The sequence below is a fragment of the Calypte anna genome, chromosome 2, assembly GCF_003957555.1.
Source record: "Calypte anna isolate BGI_N300 chromosome 2, bCalAnn1_v1.p, whole genome shotgun sequence".
In the NCBI taxonomy this organism is placed as follows: Eukaryota; Metazoa; Chordata; class Aves; order Apodiformes; family Trochilidae; genus Calypte; species Calypte anna.
In genome coordinates, this window is record NC_044245.1 from 61,666,359 (window position 1) to 61,691,065 (window position 24,707).

At 38.2% G+C, this 24,707-nt stretch overlaps 1 protein-coding gene across 4 annotated transcripts in view; it reads left to right on the forward strand.

Moving 5' to 3' along the window:
* The window catches only part of KIF13A (kinesin family member 13A), a 109,512-nt gene that overhangs the window by 6,114 nt on the left and 78,691 nt on the right, over positions 1 to 24,707 (forward strand). The window lies entirely within an intron of this gene.

Genomic DNA, 24,707 nt, shown 5'->3' on the forward strand with positions numbered 1-24,707 from the left:
TGAAAATGAGATTATCCTTGTTCCATTGTGCATCTGGTAGGTTTATTAAATGTGCATATGGTGAGATTCCAGACTTCTAATTAGATTAATTGTAATTTAGTAGTTTAAAAATTTAAAGTTACATGCTATTGTAAACAGTGTCATGACCCAGATGTATGCTAGATTCAGAATACTTCAGGCAGTGCTTAAGAAGTTCCTGTTCTGCGAAAACCTGATCTCAAAGAGACCTGAGCTGTGTGTTACACAGAGTCAGGGTGTGAATCCTGGGACAAAGTTTTGGGGGTGAAGTCAGTCGTTCTTGGTCTCAGGCCTGCAGTTCCAACATGCACAGGCAGGCATCAGCAGTTCAGAGAGTCAGCGTGGTGGTGCTTCTAGTAATAAGAGCAGAGCTAAATTGTTAACTTGACAAACACAGTTGTTGCTGTTGTGTTTGAGACATTGCCGTATTTGAAGTCTTTTATTCCACTTCAATTGGGTGCAGATTGAGTAGCTGCCTCTGGCTGTGTTTCTGGTGTCTCTTACATGGGCAGACAGTCCTCAATGGTGGGAAAGCAGCACAATATCTTTGCTTATTCGGCCCACCCTGGGCATGGTTTGGATCTATTAATGGAAACAATTACTGCCTACTATAGCAAAATGCCAGCTGCTGCAGCAATGCTCTGCAAATGCTGTTGCTTAACTGAGTAACTTCTCTGATTGCTTGATTCCTTCTCTTTGGTGAGGATGTCTGTGACCAACAGCAGAGTGTGGCAGAGGCTCTTTAAGGAATTGTGGTGAAAGTGATGGCTGGAAACAGTGAATTTGCTTCAGTGAAGTGCAGAGGCCTCCACTGTGCAGTGGTGTGCACCACAGGACTTGGTATCAAGTTAGCTTGAGACCTGAACCACGAGGTTAACTAATGCTGTTTCCTGGAGGTGTTGTTGCTATGTCTTTTTACAAGAGAGAGGCAGAGTGAATGCATATTCATATAGACTTTGCATACTGTTATAAAACTGGTCATCAGTTTGAGGTCTGCTGGAGCTTGATCTGCTTGTGTGTGTCTTTAGGGTCCTTCTGTGGCATGTGATGGATGTTCACTGGAAGTTGAGGGAGGAGCTCAGTAAGGTAAAAACAAGCAGATTGAAAATTTCCTCTACGAAGATCAATCAGAAAAATGCATTGCTGACAGGAGTTGAAAATCGTTGACATGACTCGAGAGATCCATGTTGCTGAACAGTAGGAATTGCAGAATTTGGTTTCAATGCCATAGGAGGGTGACCTTTTGTGTAATTTCTCAGTTTTGGGGAAAAGACAATAGTTGGCTTTCAGATGCTCTTGCACTTGTTCAGTATTAAATAACCTCTGCAGTTCTGGCCTTTATTTTCAATAGTTGTCTCTTAATCTAGAAAGTCTTTTTATCTAATGAAATGCATATCCATATCCTGAACCAATATGTGTCTTAGTCATCAGAGGCAACTTTTATTTGGCATTTTGTTACATCCTAAATAGAGACAGCCTCAAGCATGTACATGCTTATCAAGTACACCCACATTTTTCTTGGGTAATGCAAGGTTAGTGACTGGTGAGGTTCAACTTTATCACCAGCTGGTAAAATCTTATTACTTATAGATCACTATAGGCAAAGTCTGTATGGAAACAGCCCCTAATGGAGTCACTGATGATTTATTGTCCTGTAGTAACTTACCTGCTATCTTAATGTTAAGCTCAAAACAAAAATTTATACCACAATTACTTCTGATAGATTAAGCCTCATAGGTATATATTTTGGTGCTTTTTAAAGGTACAGTACTTACTTTGAGGTATATCAGTCAGCACATCAGTAGAAAGATACATCTGAAAAATTGCTGTGTGCTTGTGTTTAGTGCATGGTAACTGGAATGGTTACTGATGATGCTGAAGATAAGTCCAAGAGGCTCACTGCAGTAGCAATAGGGTAGATAGGGTTTGTTTTCTAGATGCAAGCACAACCAAGCCCATGCTGGTGCTGCTTCATGTTTAAAAAACAGCATTGAAAGGCTACTTATGGCTTAGTTTGGGATTTGTGGCATCACTACGTATTCTTTCTGGAGTGTATGTATATTCCAAGAATTTTAAGCATTACATAAACACAAATCAAAGCAGCTGCTGTAGCTGGATGCCATGCTTATCTCTGCATGTGTTTATGAAGATACTGTTCAGTATGTTTAAAAAACTTCCAGAATGCATTGTTAACTGTAAACTTTCTGTAAAGTGATTTGATGCTTTGTTTTGAAAACATATTGATGAAACTGAGTGATTTTTTTTTTTTTTTTTTTTTTTTTTTTTTTTTTGGTATTACAGAATATTTTAGACTTGCAAATTAAAAAAAACAAATCTACATTATATCCTACCTATTATGCTTACCTTTTTTTAATTTATTCTGCAGTCTCTTTTTAAACATAAACATCAGTCTCTGGTAAGTAGTGATCAAAAGCCTCCAGGCAAGATTAAATTTTCTTCTAGTGAAAGGCTTTAAAATTTTGAATCTGTCTCTTGAGCTACTGGAATAATTTTTTCTGACGTTAAACAAAACAGACAGCTCCACACACTTGTATTTAATATTTCTTATATGATGACAAGGAACAGCAGATCTTAGATAAGGATCTGCAATACTTGATACTTCTTCACACATGGTTTCTACTTTTCATCTGACTTTATGATTAAAATCATGTGTAGTGTGGCTGAGAAGGCCTTCCACAAATTTGGATCTCTCAGAGTTGAAGGAAAATGAACTGGGTGTGGTGGAAGGGGAAGTTTATCTGCTCAGTGAATGGATCTGTACAGTGATTGGATCTGGCTGCAATGTACTTTTGTAATATTTGGGAGTTCTTGTATTGTTGAGCTTAAAATTAAATTCCACTTTGTGATTCAAAAGCTGAGGTTTGTTTTACAGTAGATGAGCTTTTGCTAAAGATAAGTCAACAGAGCATTCCAGTGGAGGCAAAGAGCTGGTGGAAGTTTTCTACTGGCAAAGCTGTTTTATGGCCCTGAATGAGCAGTATCCTGGTCTGCTTTGGAAAGTTTCTTTGTCAGCATTTCTCAGTGTGAGTTTTTTATGTATGTGATGTGATGCCAGTCCGCAGTGCTCCAGACTTGTTTTGGCTTAGTGCTACCTCTGTGAATGATGCAAATCCAAAGCATTTTGGGCTTTTTTGTGGTTATTTTTGTGTGTGTGTGTGAGTTGTGTTGTTGGTGGGTTTTTTTGTTTGTTTGTTTGGGTTTTTTTTGTTTTAGGTTTTTTTTGTGTTTTTTATTGCTGTCATACCATGTTGTCATTCATTTTGTTTCTAAATTTCCCTTACACTCAAATTGTGTTTTCATATAATTTTATCTCAAAATCAGGCTGAAAGAGAAATTGGCCATTTGTGAAAATAAAGAAATGTTTCTATATTCACTGTATGCAGCTGAAGACATGAATATGTTACTACCCATCCTCTGAATGCTTTGCAAGAAGTAGCTGAGGTTGAGAATATTTTTTTTAATTTTTTTTTAAAGAGAACTATGCAGTTATTTAAACTTTGCAGGGAGTAAGAGCAGAAACCATTTGTGGTCTTCCTGCATTTATTTAGCTTTTTTGCTGTATTGGGATAAAAAAGATGGTTCTAAAGGTGTTAGAAATGTATCCTGCAACATCATCCCAGCACTCAGATTTTACTATTTTAGAGCTTCTTATGGTGGCCACAGCAGATTCTGAAACACACTGTATAGAAAACAATCTGATATTCTTCATACTTTGCATTACATTTAAAAAGAAGAAAGTTTTGAATAGTTCTCATTCTTCTTCTGGTGTTAATCTAATTCTTGTACCTGCATTCTTGATTGGAGTGCCCTTGAGAAATGCTGCTTCAGTGTCTGCAGAGAAACTGACAAACAAGCTAACACAAAAGATGGTTCCTAAAGGGATTTGCTGCTGACATAGTAGAATATAGGGAAAAGATATGTGGAGACTAGGACTGGAAGGATAATGAAAAGCAACAGAGAGGTACAGAAGTGGATACCCAACATCACAAATTTCAAAATACAGGTTGGAGGAAAAGGAAACAAGCAAACAACAAAACCCAGCAGCATCTGATAAGTTTTTTGTCATCCTATTGAAAATGTGTCTGAGAAACTGGCATTCTCTGGGGTGGTACTACAGTCTTCATGTGTGTTCTGGTTGAGATCCAAGTTGAAAACAAAAAGGAAAATCAGTTCTTGTAAACAGAGCATTGAACCTAGGACAGCTTGCCCTGTAGTTTCCTTGTCAAGAGCTTCCAAATCCCCACATGTTTATTGTTTGAGGTGTTTATAATATTGCAGCTAATTTCATGTCATATTCCTAATTGTCAGTGCATAATTGTACCATATATTTGAATACTGATTTTTTTCCTGTATATTCAATGTCTGTCATGACTATCTGTATAAAATAGCTGTGAAATAATCCACTTGGAAACCATTGTGTGTCGATCAAAAGGACAATGAAAGTGTATGAAGATGCGACATTTAAGTGTTAAGGTCTGTTACAGTGGAACAGTATCTTGAATTTTTAAAGAATTAATTTAATAGATATTCTGTCCCACCCAGCATCCCACTTTCGTAGCTGGATTCCTCCTTATGGTCATAAGTACTGTGCACTGAAGGAGGGGAAAGTCTCACTTGCCCATGGTCGAAATTAGAAGGCAGCTCTTGCCAGTTCTGTTTTCAAGTGCTCAGCAGGGCCTAGTGGATAAGTACTGAACCTAGAAAAACATCAGTCTAATCTCTCCTCTCTTGTTTAATTACTCTTTGAAGCACATGGCATCTTCTCAAGTAATTTCTGAACTTTTGGTATTGCAGATGTGACTGTGGTAATGGAAAGCTTTTTTTTGCAGAAATATCACTGGTGTGAAAGCTTTCTGCCCTCAGCCATCTACACTCACAGATAAAAGCTTTGCATATGCTTCAAGGAGTGTGATGTACCTTTATATGAAAGTTCAGAATGGCATCTTGCAACTTTTTGCTATTTTAAGCCCAGAAATGCAGATCCACAGGCTGAATGCCCTTAGTGTTTTACAATGCTCACGTTTTCTGAGTTATGGCTCTTCTGGTGTGTGGTCTGGCCCACATTATTGGTTGCTGTTTGAGAATTTCTTAGATGAATAAGGAAGAAATCAGTAGTTTATATCCTAATAGATCAAATGGACTATGAAAATACTCTTGCACTAATGTGAAAAAGGTGTAAAATGAGTTTTATAAAAGTCTCTCCAAGCCAACTTGTCATCTGTCATCCTTTGTCAAGAAGGGTGCTGCTGGATGACTTTTGGAGGATCTTGCAATTTATTTGCTTATGCTTTTCTCAAGGTATCTGCATCCTTATCATCATTCAGAAGTGACAGAGGCAAGTGGTCACTCACATAAGTGACCTCCACTGCCTTTGCAGTGATTAAAAAGGGAAAGTAAATCCTACGGTCCTTGTCTTTGGACTTTGAAATGAGGTATTATAAAACGGAATGGCAGAACTGAATTTTGAGAGATTTTCTCATCAGCACTATATATAAATGAGAGAAATGCAGAAATACTAATGATAACATGGAGTAGTTATGTAGGAAAACCAAGTTAGCCTGGTTTTTTACTTTTAAGAAGCATTTAGGAGCACAAGAGTCAGACTATAAGAGTTGGTAACTGTAGTGACCATGATAGAGTTTGGTGAGCTTAAGGTGAGTGATTAGATTCAGAAACTTGCATGGTATCCTCCAAATAATAGTGAAAAGGGTTTGTATTTGAAATCCTTCTGTAGTTACCATTCTGTTCTGCATACAATATTGAAGACAAATTATAGAATCATAGAATCATAGAATCCTAGGGGTTGGAAGGGACCTCGAAAGATCATCTAGATTACCTGCAGAACTTTAGCTCTAAACGAAAGAAGCAAAGGGTGTTGTGTGTTCTTTGTGTGCGTTTTCTCTTAAAGAACTATATTTTAGGTCTTTAACAATTCTTCTGAAAATCATATTACTTTTTGGTTTTGTTGTTCTCTTTCTGTAGTTGAGTTGGGTCACTTCTTTGCCCTAGTACTATCAATCTAAGAGCACTTGAAATGGGATGCTTGCCTTAGCTGTGGCTTCTCTTGTAGCAGGTACTTCTGCTCATGCTCCTTTGCTTTCATGTCTCAGTTTGCAAATGTAGTAGATGAAAAGAAATGGACTTGGTCTGGAGTTACTAATCAAACATTGACTTTTAGCCATTTTTGGAGTACAATGGCTGTTCAAGTGAACAGGCAGTGGTTGACTCCTTATTAAACTGAAAATTGTTGAAAATTGAGTTCTCCTGCTGACTTTCATTTAAAATGTTATGATTATGCTCAAAGTGGAAAAGTTATATTGAAAAATTAATATGATAAACTTTTTGAATAATTCTGAAGTTGGTATTTGTCCAACCTGAATTTTGTTTATAGTTTTGCTGCTTGCCCATATTGGGCCTTCACATTTTTGTCCTAATATCACTAACCAAAAACTGTTGACCTGAGTAGTATTTGCCTTTTTTAGTGTTAATTAATGTAATGCTTTTCAGAGTTAAAGAACCTGGGTATCTCCTTTCTTAAGATTTTTTCCATGACTGATTTACTTTTTTCTGAGTCTGTCTTCTTCCTTAATATATGGCTCTCATTCTCTCTCTTATCTACTTTTTTGAGTCTGCATGTAACTCTGCTTTGTTTCTTCTAGTTTGTTTTGTGTAACTCTATTCGCTATGCAGGCAGATCTCTAGATAGATCATATAGGCTGTGGGTTATTTATGGCAGAGATAATTAGCTGAGTTGCAGCTTCTGAAACAGAAGAATTGTGTCTCAGTGTCATGGAAGTTTAGCTGATAAGCTTTGCAGGTCCTCCCCTCCTCCCATGCTGAGTCAGATCAGAAGCCTGGGCTCCCACAGCTTGCTTGCACGGTGCAAATACTGGGCATCCAGCAGGGCATTTTTAGTCTGTGCTGTACCTGGTGTTCGTGGCTGTCCTTGTTGATTGGAAATGGGAGGAAGTGGCAGTGATGGAGTCAGGAGCAGCGTCAGGGAGCGGGAAGGGTGAAAGAGTGGTGGGTGAGGGCTTCTGGTAGTTCAGACATGGTGCAGGATGGGCAAGTGTTCCAGGAATGAGGCAAAGTTGAGGGGAGGGTCTCATAAAACTCCGAGTGTGGGGACTGGCTGCACAGAGATAGCTGACTCCACGGTGTTGTTTTGGTGTTTGGGAGTGTCTGCAGCATCCTCTGAAGCGTATACCCTGTTATCTGGGTTTTCCATTGTCAAGATTGCTTCAGTCTACACTCGTCCTGAGCTGTCGAGCTGACTGCAGGTCACAGTGCAGATGATTCTAAATAGAACTGTAAAGCTGTGTATGAACATCGTAAGTCTAATTAACAGAGTAGTTGAAATACGTCATTGAAAAGTGGGATGTAACTCCAACTTGCAATTTTAAATCCATCTATTGACCTCACTGGTTGAGCTGAATGTTAAATTTAAAGCATGGGTATTTTCAGTACCAGGGAAGGTGTTCATTGGGAAAACATACATCTTTCACAGTTTGCTCTGTGAAAGAGACTTTCCATTGTGTACCCTGCAGTACAGGACGACTTGTGCATGCTTCCTATCCCTGTGTGGAAACCTAGGTCTCCCTTTCTAATTGCCTCTGAATGGGTGCCAGCAAGGGCCACAGACTGTACTGTGGTCTCTAGGTTAGTGTGCAGATGTCTGGGCCCAGCAGCCAAGGTTTGCTTGCAGCATGCATGCTCTTCAAACACTCAGCTAATCTTTACACTAAACATCATTGTTTCTGCTTTAATATATCCACAGACAAAGTTTATGCCTTTCTCTGTTCTTCTCCAATTTAACTTTCTTCTTCCTCTGCCTTTCATCCTCCTGACCTTCTACCTGCATTATCCCACGCTCTCTAAAGATCCTGTTTACAGTGTTATGTCTCCACTGATGGTGTTTCATAATAAAGAGATTGAGTGCCCTTATCAACTCCCAGCAGCACTCTGCTTCTTATTCTGAATTGGAAGCTGTGATTACATTTAATATTCTGCGTTTGGTGTGGTAGCATGTGTGTGCTGCTTCTGTCTCTGCTCCTTTATTTTCTGTGCCTCACTCCTCACTTACCTTGTAGTACTTGCTGACTGTGGTTATTATCCACTATTTTGCATTTATGTCTCTTTGTACTAATTGCTAAAAATCACTCATTCTCTGAAACTTGCCAGGGCTTGGTTTTGTTGTAAGATGACCATATGTTCTAGTTTACAATTAGTCTTTTTTTTTTCTGCTGCATTAAAACACATCTTAAAAGACACATCTTAATGCAACTGTGCTTAGCATGCTTCTGAATGGGAGCTAAAACACTTGGACCCCAGTGAATTTATGCAGGGTGATACAGATTCACATGTTCTCAAACTCTTCCTCTCTTAACTTGGAGTGCTCCTTTGCTCTCTGTATCCAGGCTGGGGCCATGTGCTCATCCAGCACCTAATCAGGTGTTCTCCATGTGAAAGTGTCCCTTTTTGGACATGGACATTACCACTTGTCCATTACATGCTTTGTTTTGTTCCTGAATTAATAAAAACCTGACTAGATTTAGTTTCTGCTTTTTGTCTGCACAGTAAACGTGCAACATGGAGGAAATGCTCATAGGTAATGACATGAGAAGATGTTTTAAAAAATTAACATCTTTCAGTGTAGTAATAATGTTCCCTCTCTGTAAACAAATGTTATTTTAAAATGAATTGTGGATATAAACCTAACTACAGTTTGAGATCGGAGTTTAAAAAAATTGAGAGAATAATACTCTTACCCCTCCTTGGCCTGCAGCAGAAAGATTCAGGAAGGACTTAGGTAGGAATGAAAAATCTTTCAAGAAAGAAGGATTATCATGTCTTCAAAATGCTTGAGCTGTACCTAGACTTTGGGCTACTGGAGTAAAATTTCATTGAGAACATCCCATGCTGATCGAACATGTGTCTTGATTGTAAAAGTGTAACTGGAAATTGTTTGAGGAAACAGCTTTTCTGAGAGGGATGGTGTGTCTTTGCTTGTTCAAGGTGTCTTTGCTTGTATATTCTGTGAAGATTTTTGTGTGGTAATGTCTGCAATCAATAACTATAGGAACCAATAGGAATCAGTAAACATAGGAAGACAGTTTGGGGAAGTGATTATTGCTATCAACCTTTGGATAAATTGTCTCAATAATTTGATAACAATTACTTAGTTCAGCACTATGGTTTTTAACATATAAGATCTGAAAAGATGAAAAATCAAGTTTTTGTTAACAATTAGAACTCTGGATTTTTAGAGGCTAGATTCTTAAATCCCCTCTCTCCTTTTATCAAGTTATATTGTGTCTGTATTGTCCTTTGCTGTTTCTCTTGGAGCTTAACACCTGTTACTGAGTTGGAAAGTAGACCCATCCATAGAGGCTTTGAGAATTAAGAGGAGTAATTTTGCATTTTCACTGGGCAAGTTCTGTGGAAAGAGAAGTTGCTGATTTGGGACAGTTTTCAGAGCAAAATTATCTTTATGGTCATCTGCAACGTACTTACTTCAAGCACATGACTGCTTTCATGCAGAGCAATGCGTGGGGTAAATTGATGAGCAGAGGTTTTTGGTAAACTGTGTGAAAGGAGTTACAGAAGTGGTTGGGCTGGGCAGGCTTGTGTGGAAGGCTGCCTGCTTTGGGAATGGGAAAGGCTTGAGCTGAAAATTAAAGGAGTTTTTTAATGCTTCTCTTAAACTTAGATTTTAAACTGGTTTTGGTATTGAAGGCTTCAAAAACTCAAATACTTTTTTCCAGAGTTAAGTTTACAGGTTAAAAACAAAATATAGGAATCCAGAGGTTTTAGTAATCCTAAGTTAGGCCTCTATGTGGGTTGAAGCTTTTATTTAAAAAGACTAAAAACAGGGCATTTTTTTTCTTTTACAGTTGATGTGATGTTTTTAAAGTAGAGATGTCAAATAGCTTCTATATTTTGTCCCTTTCTAGAACTATAGAAGAAATATATATGAAGAATAATCAGTTCTGAGCATGTTCTTGCTGTCGAAGATTTTTCATAATGTTCCACATTTCCTTAAACAGAGTGTTCCAGCTGTCTTTATTCAGTAAAAATACCATCAATTACAAGTCATTAATGGGGCAAATCAGATTATGATCTGTGGGTTTTCTTTTTGAAAAGTAAGATGATTAAAATTGCTGTTGTAGTATAATAATTCTCCATATGGCAGATCTGACCTGAAGTTTCATTGCTAAGGAAGGAAAAGATATGGTGGATGCTTTTCTATGCTGAACTTGATAGTTCAGCAGATCAAGATGTGAATGAATGTTGGACTTCAACAAAATACATGTTCAAAATTGTCCTAATTTATACCATCTACACTGGAATATCTTTCACATAACCTTGCAATATAAAATAGGGACTTTTGAAGGACTTAAAATGATTCATTAACGTGGCAATGAAATGATGATCCTTTCATCATACAGCTCCTACAAATTGCTTGCAAGAGTATATGCAAGCACATACTCTATCTACTTAGTTCTTTTTTAGGAACCTGCAAAGGTAAAATACTGTATTCTCAAGAATAAATTAAGTTCATAGACTGCTTCAGGAGACTTGTCTGTTATGCAGGCATCAGCTATCCAGTAAGGCTTTTTCCTGACTCTCTTCTTACTGCAACGTGTTTATACTATAGAGTATAAAATAACACTGTTTTTGGGAAACAGATAACAGCTAATTTTAATGCTATGGCTGCAGCTTTGTAAGTTACACTTGACTGGAAGGAATCCTGGATCTCCAAGCTATTTTGTGCATCAGTGCTAAGCTTCAAATCTAAAGCTGCCAAAAGGATCAAGTAGGAAAAAAAAAAAAAAAAAAAAAAAAAAGAAAAAAAGAAAAGCAATCAAAAGTAAGAATTTCATGTAAGCAATGTGAGCTGTCTGAAGTGTCTGTGAGCCAGGCAGACTTTGCTTTTATTTTTTTAAACAGTGATATTTATAAAGTATTTTAATCCAATGATATTTCAAAAATAGGTATTTTAGTTTTGCTAATGATAAATTAATAACTTTACAGTTATATTCTACCAGGAACAGAAGGTTTCTTGATGTGCCAGAGACTAATAGCTAAAAGCTCAGGTCCAGTGAAGGGAGGACAGAAGTGCACAGTTGCTTAATTATTGGAAGAAGTTGCTAAAGAAAAGAAAGAATGTATCTGCTAACTTGGGGAAACAAGATAGGTCTTCCCGTTTGCCTTTGGTCTCCTGCTTCTCCTCTTTCTGGCTTGTATGGTGGATGAAACAAGTCAGCCTTCTTTCTGAAATGTAGAAGGCTTTGACCTCCTGCTGCCTTGAACAAAGCTGGGATGGGTGGTTGCCATCCTCTGCGTTTCTTGTGTCACAGAAAATGTCTTTTGTCTTAAAGCCTGCACTGAGCTACATCTCGTAACATTCTCTTGATTTAATACTGTGTCTCAGGATGCTGTTGGGCTGGATATTGGCACATCAGGAGAAGTGTAGTATGAAAATTAAAAAATAGCTTCATCTGAGTAACTTCTATTTCCTAGGTTTGAGAGGAACTAGTGTCAAAACACATTCTGGTAATCAACAAATATAAGATAATTAACCTTGTTTCATTGTCCATGCCTATTAGCTAGGACCACCTTCTTTGAACAATAGCTTTTTATTTTCTGTGGTATTCATCTTTCCTGTGTATTTGGACTCTACTGGAAGACAAGAATCAGAAGTGACCTGGAAATATGGAAAATTGAAGCCTTCTGCAGGCAGAGGAAGGTAGACTGCCCTCGGACAAGTACTGCTTTGGATGGAAGCTGCAGAATGGAAAAAAGAGGTGTTCTGGATTATGAGCTTTGTCAAGAGGGTTCCTTAAGAGAATTGTTTAGTTTTGGGGAGAGTGATAAAGTCAAGAGCAGATAACAGCTCAGAAGAAAATTTCTACTGCATGTGTGCATTTAATAAATGAGATAAATTACTAAAAAGTTGTCCATACTCAGTTGAGTTAAACTGTTCAAGTTACATTTCCTTGGTTTGGGTGCTTAATGATGCCTGCAGTAATATTGTTGTGACTTCAGTGAAAAGAGGATAGAAAGCCTCCTAAGAGTGGTTAGATTTCATTTTCAGTATCTCCTGGATCACAGCCCCAGAATTCTGCAGTTTGCAAGCAGAGGAACATAAAGTTCCCCAGGGTATATTTAAGATGATGGATTGCTTGAGTGTTCTCTAATAGTTTCTCTTGTCTGTTTAAAATATAAAAGGACACGTAAAATCTTAGTATTCAATTAAGAATTGTTTGAGAGAGGAAAAAACTGTTTCCTGAACACTTGCTTCAGAGGTGCTCATTCTTCAGGAGCCTCTTGAAGGGATGTCTTGATTTTAGAAATTTATTTCAATTTGTGTGCAGGAAACAGCATATAGCCCTAATCTAGCAATTTCTCATGTTTTAAAGTAATTTTAGCCCAGCTGACAGACATGTTTGAAAAAAAAAAGAAAAAAGTAATGCTTTTTGAGATTGTTATTAAAATCAAGTGCCAAGTAAACAGTTGTCGTTTTCCTTTTAAATGGTGAAAACATTCACAGAGATGCTCAGTTGCTTCTCTGAGATAAACAGAAACTTTGCTATGCAAGGGTGCTGTTAATGAGCTTGACTTTCATTATTGCCAGCTGAATAAGCAGCTAATGGAATTTTATATTAGTCTTATACCAGCTGGAGGCAGCACAGATGGCAGTAGTAGTTTCCATCACTGGGCAAAGATAAATGGCTGCTCTGCTGTAAACATGGAGGACTGTTACATAGTGTGATCCCAAGTAGCACATTTGCTGATATTATTAAAACACATTGAATATCTGTGAGACCAAGCCCTGACACAATGTTAAATTTCTGAGAACTTCATTATTATGGACAACCTTGATACTAAGAGCACCTTTTTAAGAAATAATAAGCTTTCTTCAAGAAAACAGAGAAGTGAAGTGTTAATAAAAAGACAAGGTGTAATGGATCAGATGGTGTGTATGTACAGTTACAATAAAATAATCTTGTATTGGAGGTAAAAGTGGACATAGAATTACAGTAAATGTTTTATTTTTCCTTAGCTCACGGCAGAGGTGGAGAATAGAGGCAACGTCTCACATAGGGAATGGAGGAGATTGCAAACAGAATGATCAGTGTTTAGCACTGGAAGAAAAAAATCCTGTGATGCAAATTGAAGCTTAGATGAGGTGATTTAGTTGGAATTGGGTCAGAAGGCACTGGTTTCTGCTGGGAAGGAGAAATTGCTGTAAATCCCTTATAATAGTTTTCAGAGATTATGGAAGTAATTTGTAGTAATGAAGAGTAGACAGCTTTCAAAAGCTCTTCAGGAACTGTTTTGCAAAAAAAGAAAAAAAAAATCATCGAAGTAACTTGTCTATTTTGGCTTTCTGTGAATAAAAAAAGCATTTGAAATGTGTTCTCTGAAGAAACACATCTGCTTGTATGTTGTCTTTTTTGAAGTTTATTCAATAAACTTTCTTTTCCCTGCCTCTGAGACATGAGAAAATAGGTTAAGCTTTATCCCCTGACTAATTTTTGGGGCTTTGTATTCTGTATTTTGTATCTTTGTCCTATTTAGCACCTTAACATTTTTCAGCATTGTTTTAGATCCACAGATAATACATACCATCAATTCAGACAACTTCCTGTACTTGATGTTGAGATGTTGAGACAGCTGTACAGAAAAGACTCTTTTCCATTGTATTTGAAGAGTAAATGATGAAATCAATGATGGAGATATACAAAAGTGGCTAGGATAGCAACACTAGTAATTAAGTAAAAAACAACAAAACAACCTCCAGACAACTATTTTTTTCAGTTATGGCATGAAGAAGAAACCATTAAAAAAGCTCTTTGTAGGATGTGTCTAAATGAATCAACTGAGCAAGACTGGGAGCCCAAAGAGATGCTCTTTCATTGTTTCCCACAAAAGGGTCACCAAGTCCTCTCTCTGTAGTGCAGCATTCAGAAACTTTAGCACCTCCAGCAACCCTACAGGTAAAATGGAGTGAGTGTGGATTTTTGGTATGGCTTTGAATTACAGTTCTTCACATAAGAGATTAATGGTTCGCATGACATCTTGGAAGAGAGTTTCTAATGTTAGAGTTTGAAAATTCTTAGCAATTCTTCCACTGCTAATAATCTAGTGTTGCTGTTGGCAATGCAGGATGAGTGGAGGTAGGATGGGTGTTGTGTCTCTTCTGCTTTTGGGTGACAGGGACACACAAGGCTTTCTAGTGCTGCCATACTGTGCCCCACTTCTGTAGGAGAGTTGGTGTCATGGGATTAGATTCTTAGTTATGTTCCAGGCTGTACCCTGTTTTGGTAGCAAGGTGAGGTATGTGAGAACAGTCATCTTTAATTCATGGAAGTCTGAGGTATAATCCACTGTGGCTTCCTGGGGAACAACCCAGATCTGGCCATGAAAATACAGTGGGGACTCACAAGTTGCTAAAGGATAGTCAGTGTGTAGAGTACACTTTTTTGTTTTCTTGGTTTTGGGAGGTTTTTTGTGTGTGTTTGGTTTTGTTTGGTTGGTTGATTTTGGGTTTTTTCCCCATGTGAGATGTGTTTCTGGAAGAGAATTGCTATTGGGTGATAAGGAGATGTTTAAGAAAAACTGGTTTGAGCCAGTTCTTCAAATGTGTCATATAACTAATTTTTTGAAAAAAACCTTAGATTTTAGGTTTGTAAAAATCTACTTTTAAGCTGCTCAGTTAATTCAAAATTACTAGTTTACTCGGATCTCCCTGTATTCCCTGCTACTGCCTTCCCAAATTAAAACATACATTTCCAAAATCTCTCTTGCAGTCATTTGCTTGTATGCCCCTCTTAAAGCTCAACTAGGAGGTAGATACTCATAGTGCAGTAACAATAGGTTTACTTCAAATATACTAAATTATTTTCTAGGACTGGCATTTCATGCCAGCCTTCAGAAAATTAGTGACCAAGTTACACCAAAGGTGCTGTCACTTGTCTATTGTATTTAATTACCCACAACATGAAACTGATAAAATGTGACTGTAATTTAAAGTTCATGCTGGTTTGGGAGGTGATATGGCACATGAAATTTTATCTGTCTTGACAGTCCTATAATTCCATAGATAGGAGTCTGTCTACCTTGGAAGACTGTACAATAGAGTACTTTACCATTAGAAGCAGAAATAACACTGTGTGTCTCCAGTCATTGAATTATTCAGAACTTCCATATTTTCCTGTAGTATTCTGTTGTTTGTTTCTCTACCTTTTAAATAGAGAAATTAACAATCTCTTTCTAATCTTTGATAAGCATATAAACTTGAGTTCAGTCACTTACTTACACAGGTCTTTGTCAGGACTTTTTTTCACAGCTTCACGCTGTTTCCTCAGAGCTTCCCATTTATTGTTTGTGAGGAGAAAGGATTGAGGACAGTCCTGAGGAGAAGGATTTGGGGGTGGGAGTGGACCAGAACTTTAACATGAGTTGTCAATGTGTGTTTGCAGCCCAGAAAGCCAACTGTCTCCTGGGCTGCATCAAAATCAGCACAGACAGCAGGTTGAGGGAGGTGATTCTCCCCCTTTAGTCTGCTCTTGTGAGACCCCACCTGGAGTACTGTGTCCAGTTCTGGAGTCCCCAGCATAAGCAGGACACAGAGGTCCTGGAATGTGTCCAGAGGAGAGACACTGAAAAGATCTGAGTGCTGGAGCACCTTCCATATGAATACAGGCTGAAGAAGTTGTGGTTGTTCAGCCTGGAGAAAAGGAGGCTCCAAGGTGACCTTATAGCAACCTTCCAGTATCTGAAGAGGGCCCACAAGAAAGCTGGGGTAGAGGCTTTTTATGTGGGTATGTAGTGAGAGGACAAGGGGAAATGGCTTCAGACTTTAAGAGGGGAGATTTAGAATGGACATTAGGAAAAAAAATTCTTTCCTGGGAGGGTGGTGAGATGCTGGCACAGGTTGCCCAAAGAAGTTGTGGCTGCCGCCTCCCTGAAGTGTTCAAGGCCAGGTTGGACAGGGCCTTGAGTAACCTGGTCTGGTGGGAGGTGTCCCTGCCTGTACCAGGGGGTTGAAACTATATGATCTTTAAGGTGCCTTCCAACCCTAGCTATTCTGTGATTCCATAATTCAGTGTTAGGTTTGACCTGAAGTGTAAAGCTCTCATAGGAAGAAAAGGTCTGGGGGATTGATTGTTCAAAGACTGGTTTGCTTTTGAAGCAGAATTGCTGATTAGCTTACAAGCTAATAGTTAGGTGTTGCCAATAAGGAAATAATTGCTTTTGCTGATAATGGTTCCTTCAAATGCTTGTTTGGGGGTGTTCCTTGAGGAGGAAGGTGTGAGCTTTGATGGAGGTTTTTACAGAATAATTCTATCACTGTTTTTAATGAGGAAAATCTTTGGGAAAAGTATTAATAATCTGTGAGATACTGCTACAGTGTAAGAAAAAAAAAAATCTCTCCTGTTCCTCCCACTTAATTAAATTGTGCTGACTGTGCAGTTTTCCTGTTGTTTGTGCTGTGGGTTGATCATTAATATGTAGTACAAATACATAACATGCCCCAGGACACAGACACATGAGTTGGTTAACCCATGGCATTTTGAGCTCTGTTTTGAAAGATTGCACACACCTTGTAGAACCCCTGAAGGAGATTCGTCTATAGATACAGAATTAAGTATATCTCTGGGTTAATTCAGGCTGTGTTTCTCATGCTTAAATTCCTGCCTTTCAAGACACAAGCATCTGTGTCTCCTTTATGACAGTGTCTGGTTAGTATATACACTTGACTTAATCTAGGGTTGTTAAGTTAGACCTTACCCTTTCTGCTATGAATTCATAAAGCATTAAGTCTTTAAGGTTTTGGGAAATCTAGTATACAAATAATGCAAGATGATGACTGTAGCCAGCCATTGGATTATCATTCATGTTACTCCAAGAACTATGTTACAGTAACTTTTTCTGCTTTGTTTTGATACCTATTCTCCTGATAAGAAAGACCAAATATTTTACACATCCTTTTCAAGTAGGTTGGGAAAGAAACATTCTTTCACCTTGTATTTCTTTTACATTGATCTAAAGTGAAACTGTCTATCCTTGCCTGGTTTGGGCCAGGATAGATCAGTTGCTTCTTTGCTCTAAACAGATTCATATTGATTTTCCTGTCAAGATCACTAGTGGATTACAGAGCTCTCCTATGTACACCCTTATCTTCTGTTCATCACATCTGACTGGACTGTTGCTTTGGAAACCATTGCAATGTCACAAGTGACTTCATTATGATTAAATGAGGGGAAAAAAATAGAACAAAAGACTACATTCCTGTTTCAACATGCAACTTGGAAACTGAAACTGTCTCACATACATTCTCTGTATTTCAGAGCACTTTTTGGTAAAAGGATACAGATCTGTCCTGCTAATTAGGAATAAAACTCATAACTTGAAATTACAATTTTTATGCCCTTTAAATAGACTCTGTAATTGAACAATGTAGTTACATGGGTAGCTGTTTTAGACTCTATTAAAAAGCTCTTAGGGATCTGTCAAAAAAAGAACCTTGTATCTCTGTCCCTCACAGAGATTTAAAATTGTCTTAAACACTGCGACTGATTTAGTTTCCAATTAGATCTAGGATTATTTTCTATTTATCTCTCGAATCTGTACAATATTTGAGTTGCTGTAACTGCAGCTAAGCAGAAGATGATAAAAATGTGCCAGGATGCTGCAAAATTATTTGGCACTGGCTCAGCATTGTTACTGATTTAAAGTGTCTTTCTTGATTACTTCTGGTACTTTTGGTTTTTGTTTTGTGTGTTTGGTTTTGGTTGTTTTGGGGTTTTTTTTTGCTTGGTTTGTTTGGGTTTTTTTCCCCTCAGTTCAGACTTAATAGCTTGTCTGTTAAGTTTAATGTTGTGTGAGGAATAAATAAAAGTTATTAATGACTGAAAAAGGGAAACACCGTTGTTGTTTCCCAGTCCTGCCCCTCTGTATTTTTTTTCTCATTAAGTCTTAGAAGCTGCTTGCTGAGGGTTAGCAAGCCTTGAGTTTTCTAAACAACAGATTCTCTAACCCATACAGCTTGCATTCAAGAATGTGTAATGATTGGGAGTCATATAAGTGACTCTTGCTGGAGGTGACAAGAGAGCCCAAGGAGATGAGTATCCCTGCAGGGGTACCACTGCTCCCTGGTGCTGGTGGTGATTGGATGTCTAGCTAATTAACCCTGATGGTCTTACTGGTGCTCAGCTGTGGGTCTGGGTTACCCACTGGTTTCTGTAGTAGTGGGTGTGTTGCTGATCATGTGCTGGTGCTGTGCTGGGAGTCTCTCCAGAACTTGTTTCTGAGCTGTGGCAGCTTGTCCTTGCTCTGGCCCTAAAATAAAGGGCGCTGCTTGCTGAGGGACGTGCATTCATCTGCATTGTCATTTGAAATACTCCTTCCTACTCCTGCATCTCTGCACTCTGGAATCAGAAACATATCTTCAAATTTTTAAAAGGCTTGGTGTTTACAGTTCCATTAATATAATAACAAAGCTGAGGGACATGCATGTAAGAACTGATTTCAGTCATGTTGCTCTTAGCAGCTTGGTAGGTGCCACCACAAATTAAGCTGATGTATTTAAGACACATATTTAAATCCATCCCTTCTTTCTTTCTTTCTTTCTTTCTTTCTTTTCTTTCTTTCTTTCTTTCTTTCTTTCTTTCTTTCTTTCTTTCTTTCTTTCTTTCTTTCTTTCTTTTCTTTCTTTCTTTCTTTCTTTCTTTTTCTTTTTCTTTCTTTCTTTCTTTTTATTTTTCTTTCAATTTTTTAAATTTAAAAGATTTAAAAAAAAATTGTTACTGGTTTGTTACAGTGGATGAAGCACTTGACCTGGGGTGTGAAAGAAATGACTGGAATACAGAAATTAAGTGGTGTGAGGTATGCTGCAGAGACACAAGAGTAGGCTTAGGCTTTTTGGTTATGTTTAAAATGGACATTTACAGCCACTGATAAACTTTGAAGTCAGCAACACTTTCAAATAGATTGTCATTTTTTCCCTAACAGTGTCTAATGCCTTCCTTTTTTTGGCAAAGCAAAATGAGTAAGCCTGTCCTGAGTAACACATGAATTATCCTTTCCATTATCTCTCAGGAAGTTCTGATTGTTTCTGAGACTTTATGTGCTACTGATCTGCTACCTGAGGAATGTGTCCACTCCCTCTATTGTATAATAAATACATGGTATAACTGTTAATATGAATCAGTAGTTCAGTAAGGGTTTTTTTTTTTGAAAAATAATTAACAATAGCACAGTATTTTGTTGTACAAAGCAATCATTTTCTCTGAATGTATGTTTTCATCTATGTGTATAGATGAGCACCTTATCTCTAATAATCTATGCATAATACCATGCATCCTATTGCTTTTGCTGCTGGAAGACTAAGTTAATTTCAGAATCATAAATTCTGATGACAGTATGAAGGCAACCACTTAGTCATGCTGTTTTTCAAGAAGCTCTGAAGTCAGCCTTCATTACCAAAGAAAATACTGCAAATACACATATTCCTGGATATATAAAGTTCTGGTAGCAGTTACATGCCAAGTGTATATTTGCTCAATAAAAAGCCCATCACAGTAGTCCTGTGAATTATCATCAATTTAATAAATAAGATAGACTATGTCAATAGACTGTTCAATTCACAAAATTCACACAGACTTATTTCCATCGCATGCTGCTACTGAATATATTTAAGTTGGTATTTTTAGCAGATACACATTGTACTCAGGCACTGTAGTTGTTAGAGGCCAGTTTTTTCTGAATTGCTATTTATAGGCTGGCCTGGAATGCTCACATGATGATACTGTTTGTAATCTTGGGTTTTATGTTGCCAGAGATGCTGTGGCAAAGAGCATCTCAGTATTTCCATGATACAGTTCTGTTTCCAAGCTGTATACCTAGTGCCTAACATAAGGCTTGGTTTGGAGATTGAGGATGTAACTCCTCTGCAAGTGGAATAAATGCTGTCGTCTTATTTTTTGAAAGAGCTGTGTGATTGTAATGACTTGTGTATTTCATTATCATGTTGCTACAACAAATATTAGAACACATGGAAGAGAAAACAGGATTCAAAAGGTATCCATGGAAAAATTATCAAAGAATAGACAGAAAACTGAAACTTCAGTGTCGCAGTTTCCATGTGAGGTCACTCAAGTACAGTGGAGTTCAATCCAAAATGTACAAGGCACAAATAGTTTGGAGCTCTGTTAATGAGACCCTGTTGAAAATACAGGCCAAAATTAACGTTGGTGGTATGTCTGCATTTTGTTTCAAAGTGTTTTTTAGTTTCCTTAGCTTAGGTTCCCTCCAGTTCTTTAGCAGACTGATTTTAAAAAAGAACCCCAGAACTTCACTTGAGGAGGGTGGAAAAGGAGGAGCAGAAAATAATCAGGCCCTTGGGAACTAAGAGTGTCACTTATGTGGGATAGTAGTGAAATTTGTCAAGGCAAAGAGATGAAAGCCAGATTTTTTAATGCCAGTTGCTTAATGGAATTTTTCTGTCTCTCTGCTAACTATCCTGTTTGTTTTTTTGTTTTTTTTTTAATCCTTGCTTTCCAGAGTGCTTTGAATTGCTTACTTTTTCACTTCAGGATACTGAACTTTGGTTGTTCAAGTGAGGTATAGCTTCACTGTGTTTGTCTTGTATCCAGATCTTAACTTTGTATCTTTTAACTTTCAGTTTTATTTTTTAACATTTCACCAGCTTCATTTACAACCTAGCAAGGGGCAAAGAAGCAACTGTGTATAGCAAAGTGCTTAATAGAATCATAGAATGGCTTGGGTTGGAAGGGACCTTTAGAGATCATCTACTCCAACCTCCCTGCCATGGGCAGGGATGCCTCTCATCTAGACAAGGTTGCTCAAAGCCTCATCCAGCATGGCCTCGAATGCCTCCAGGAAGAGGGTATCAGCAGCTTCTCTGTGCCATCTGTTTCAGAGTCTTACCACCCTTATGCTGAAGGACTTCTTCCTAATATCCAGTGTAAACCTGTCGTTCAGTTTACAAGCATTTCCTTCCCCTTATCCTGTCACTCGATACTCTTATGAAAAGTCCCTCTCCTGCCTTGCTGTAGGTTCCCTTCAGGTACTGGAAGGCAGCTGTAAGGTCCCCCCAGAGTCTTCTCTTCTTTAGGCTGAACAATCCCAGCTCCCTCAGCCTCTCCTCATAGCAGAGGTGCTCCAGCCCCTGGATCATCTTTGTGGCCCTCACCTGGACTTCTTCCAACAGATCTATGGCCTTCTTATGGTGGGGACACCAGAACAGTATTCAGTATTCAAGATTGCATCTCACAAGAGCAGAGTAGAGGAGGAGATTTACCTCTCTTGATCTGCTGGCCACACTCCTCTTGGTGCATCCTAGGATACTGTTGGCCTTCCACACTGTGTGTAAACCTGGACTTTGCATCTTCTCTGAATCCAAACCTGGGCTTTGCAAGCAAATGAACCTGGTCCTTCATAGCCTGATTTCAGTTTAAATTTTAGTTGTATTTGTTAGGGGCAGATTCCATTTCCTAAAAAGAGAGGGTTAATGTTAGTAAAAAAGCCTCAAATAAGAAATAATTGCTTTTTATCTTTTCTCTTGACTAGTTAGCTGCAGGTGTTGCACAGAGGAGTTAGGTACAGGTGTCTTCAGTAAGACATGCAGAGAACATTTTGAGAGGCAGCACAAGGTACATTAAGTAGAAATAGAATTGCACTCCTAAAATGTCACTGCTCAGTTTATAGTATAGTAATGTAACTGGAAAGCTGTATCCATATTTGCAGGAAGCTTTTGTGTATTTTACATTTATCTTATTTAGAATGTGAGGGGTAGAACAGCTAAGATGCCTGTGAAGTTTTCCATTGCAACCTGTTGAGAAGACAACAGAGAATAAAGCAAATATTTTTAGTTCTTTTGATTATGAAGCAAAATTACTGTTTCTAGCCTTATATTTTTCCTGGAATATTGCTTATTGGATGCAGCTTTTGAATGGCATTATGCCATAAATCTGCTTGCATTGTGCATACAACCAGAAGGTAGAGGGATATTTTTGTTGAATGTCACAGCTCTATATGGGTGATTTTCTTTTTGGACTTTTGTATTACCTTTTTTCAAACTGCTGCAGTTTTTAATCTGCAGCTTTTTCTTCTGAAACAATGGTATATTGTGTGTTAGTAATGGCATCATCATTTCAGATACTTGGAGAAGACAAATCAAAGGTTTCTGTAGTTAACTTATCAACACTGTTCATTTAGTTTAAAAATCACTGTCTAGCAAAAGTATTGATAGCAATTTACAATGCTTTTCAGCATTTCCTACATTACTGGTATAGGGTGTATGGTATCCTCTCTAAAATAATTGGAAAATTCAAGACTTAAAATAAGTTTGCAGGTTCAATTGAATTATTTTAAGCTAGCAAGGCACTAACCTTTGTGCTTCAAGTGTTTTGGAGCATAAAGCAGTCACAACACATAGACTGTGACTTTTGATTACTTTTGGTTAATAAAAATCAGGGACTCAGTAGGGATGAACCACACATCCAGTGAAAATCTCCTCCCCCACCCCTGCACATCTACTGCGGACTCCTGGAGAGATGTCTGCTCAGTCTGGTATTTCTTCTTTTAGCAGAGCACTGGAAAAGGGTGAATGCTGGTATGCATTATGCTGCTGCTGTTAGTGTGCCAGCCACAGAAGTCTGTGGGAGGAATTTCAGGTGGGTTGTGGCTGGCTGATGAGAGGGTACACAAAACTTGCTGGCAAACACAAAGCGCTTCTTCCCTTACAGACTCTGCAGTGGTTTCTGGACTCCCTGTTCTCAGGAGAATCATGTTGGAGTTAGGCTGGATCAAGGGAAACATAAGCTTAATGCTCAGCAAATGGGTGAAAACCAGGAAGGGATGGTTAGGATCTACTGGGGAAAAGAGCAAGGAATGAGGGAGGAAGCTTTGTGTCTCTGTCATTGCAAAGGGATCTGGGCTGCTCTGCTTTATATTGGCACTCTAGTCCCCAAAAGGTGTAGTGAAACTAGGAAGAGGTAAAGAATGTCAGTAGGAGTGCTGAGCTTCTTACAGACCCCTTTTTACATGTGGAACTAATAAATGAGAAGTCTTTGGTCTAGAAGACAGCTGGGGATGAGAAAGGGATATAATTAGAGATCTGTATGTCCATGAATAATGGAAGGAATTATTTACTGCCTTCTGTCTTTCAGGAGTGGGACTTTACGTTAAATTTTTAGGAGTTGAGTATTTAGGAATACAAAGATACAAACATAATTAAGCTGTGGACTTTATCATAGGATTATGTCACTTCTAAAAATCCATGTAACTAAAAGAATGATCAGGTAAATTGATATGGAAGGAAAATTATCGAAGGCCATCAAGCTCAAACATAGCAGTGAATTCTACCTGAGTTTCTTGGTGCCAAGGGTGGGCAAGAATGCCCATGTCCTGTACCTGCACTAGGCTGCTTCTGAGTTTTGTTATGTTCTTCAGGTGCCTTGATTAAAGGGTCTGATGACTGTCAGAGTCAGAATCTGCTGCTTTTATAATATGCCAGAGGCCAAGCAGTCATGTCCTACTTTACCTCCCTCTCCCTGGGCTCATGTTCCAAGTTGCCATCAATATTGACCGTGCACATTCCTTGCATTGGTGCAATGGTGCAAACTGGTTTCTGGTTCTGTAAAATAAATTGGTGAAGATAAGTTTTAATATTAAGTAAACTAATGCTCCCCTGGACACTCTCACCCCCCTTGCCCTGCATTTATCTGGCTGAGGCACAGCTGAATGTGACTGTGGCACATTCAGAAGCTGGAAAAGAGCAGAAATTTCTTAAACTGGCTTTGCCTCTTGAACTATTATTACAGTGAGATATTCTTAGGGCAAGTGTTGCCAGTGGCTGTTAATCTGAAGCTTACTCATTCTGCCTGAGACCTGAAACAGAGCATACGTGCTTGAAACCCTACCTGTTCTTCATCCTCATCCCCCATGGAGAGAAAACTATTTCACCTGCAGCCTAATTGAAGATACAATCTCCGCTTTCAAAGTATTCCTTTCTCTGGTTCTGAGATGTTCTCAGAAATAATTTGCTAGTTAAAGTAGTTCTTCAGCTTTCAAAAATTAGCCATTTCTATGGTTCTTGCCTCCTTTCTTTCTAGTCTCTAATGCAGACTAAATTTCATCATAATTCTCTTTGTAAGCTAAAGAGAATGTGGGCAACAGTTCAAGAGTACTATAGGAGTATAGCGAAGTCTAAAGAGTTATGCTTTCTATGAAAAAATATTTTTATTTCTAAGAAGGGTCTTATTTTCCAAACTGTTTTAAATGCAAATATTACTTCATATACACTGCAGCATAAATACAACATAGCAACTAGGTGATTCTCAAAGACACTTCACAGAACTTTTGGAATATTCTCTACATTTCAGATTTGCTGTTTTAAGAAGCGTAAAATTGATTTGAAGTTAAGATGGATTGCGGACTGAAGAATCTATATAAAAAGAAATGTAGAAAGCTGTGTTTGGTTGAAGTGTTAAATTTGAGGACAAGAACAAATAAATGAGATAAAATTCCTTCAATATCATAAATCAGGAAAGCTTTCTGTACAGGAGGAGAAAGACTGTTGGAGCAGGCTCCTGGCAGGAACCCGTGCAGAGAGGAGCCCAGGTTTGGTGGCA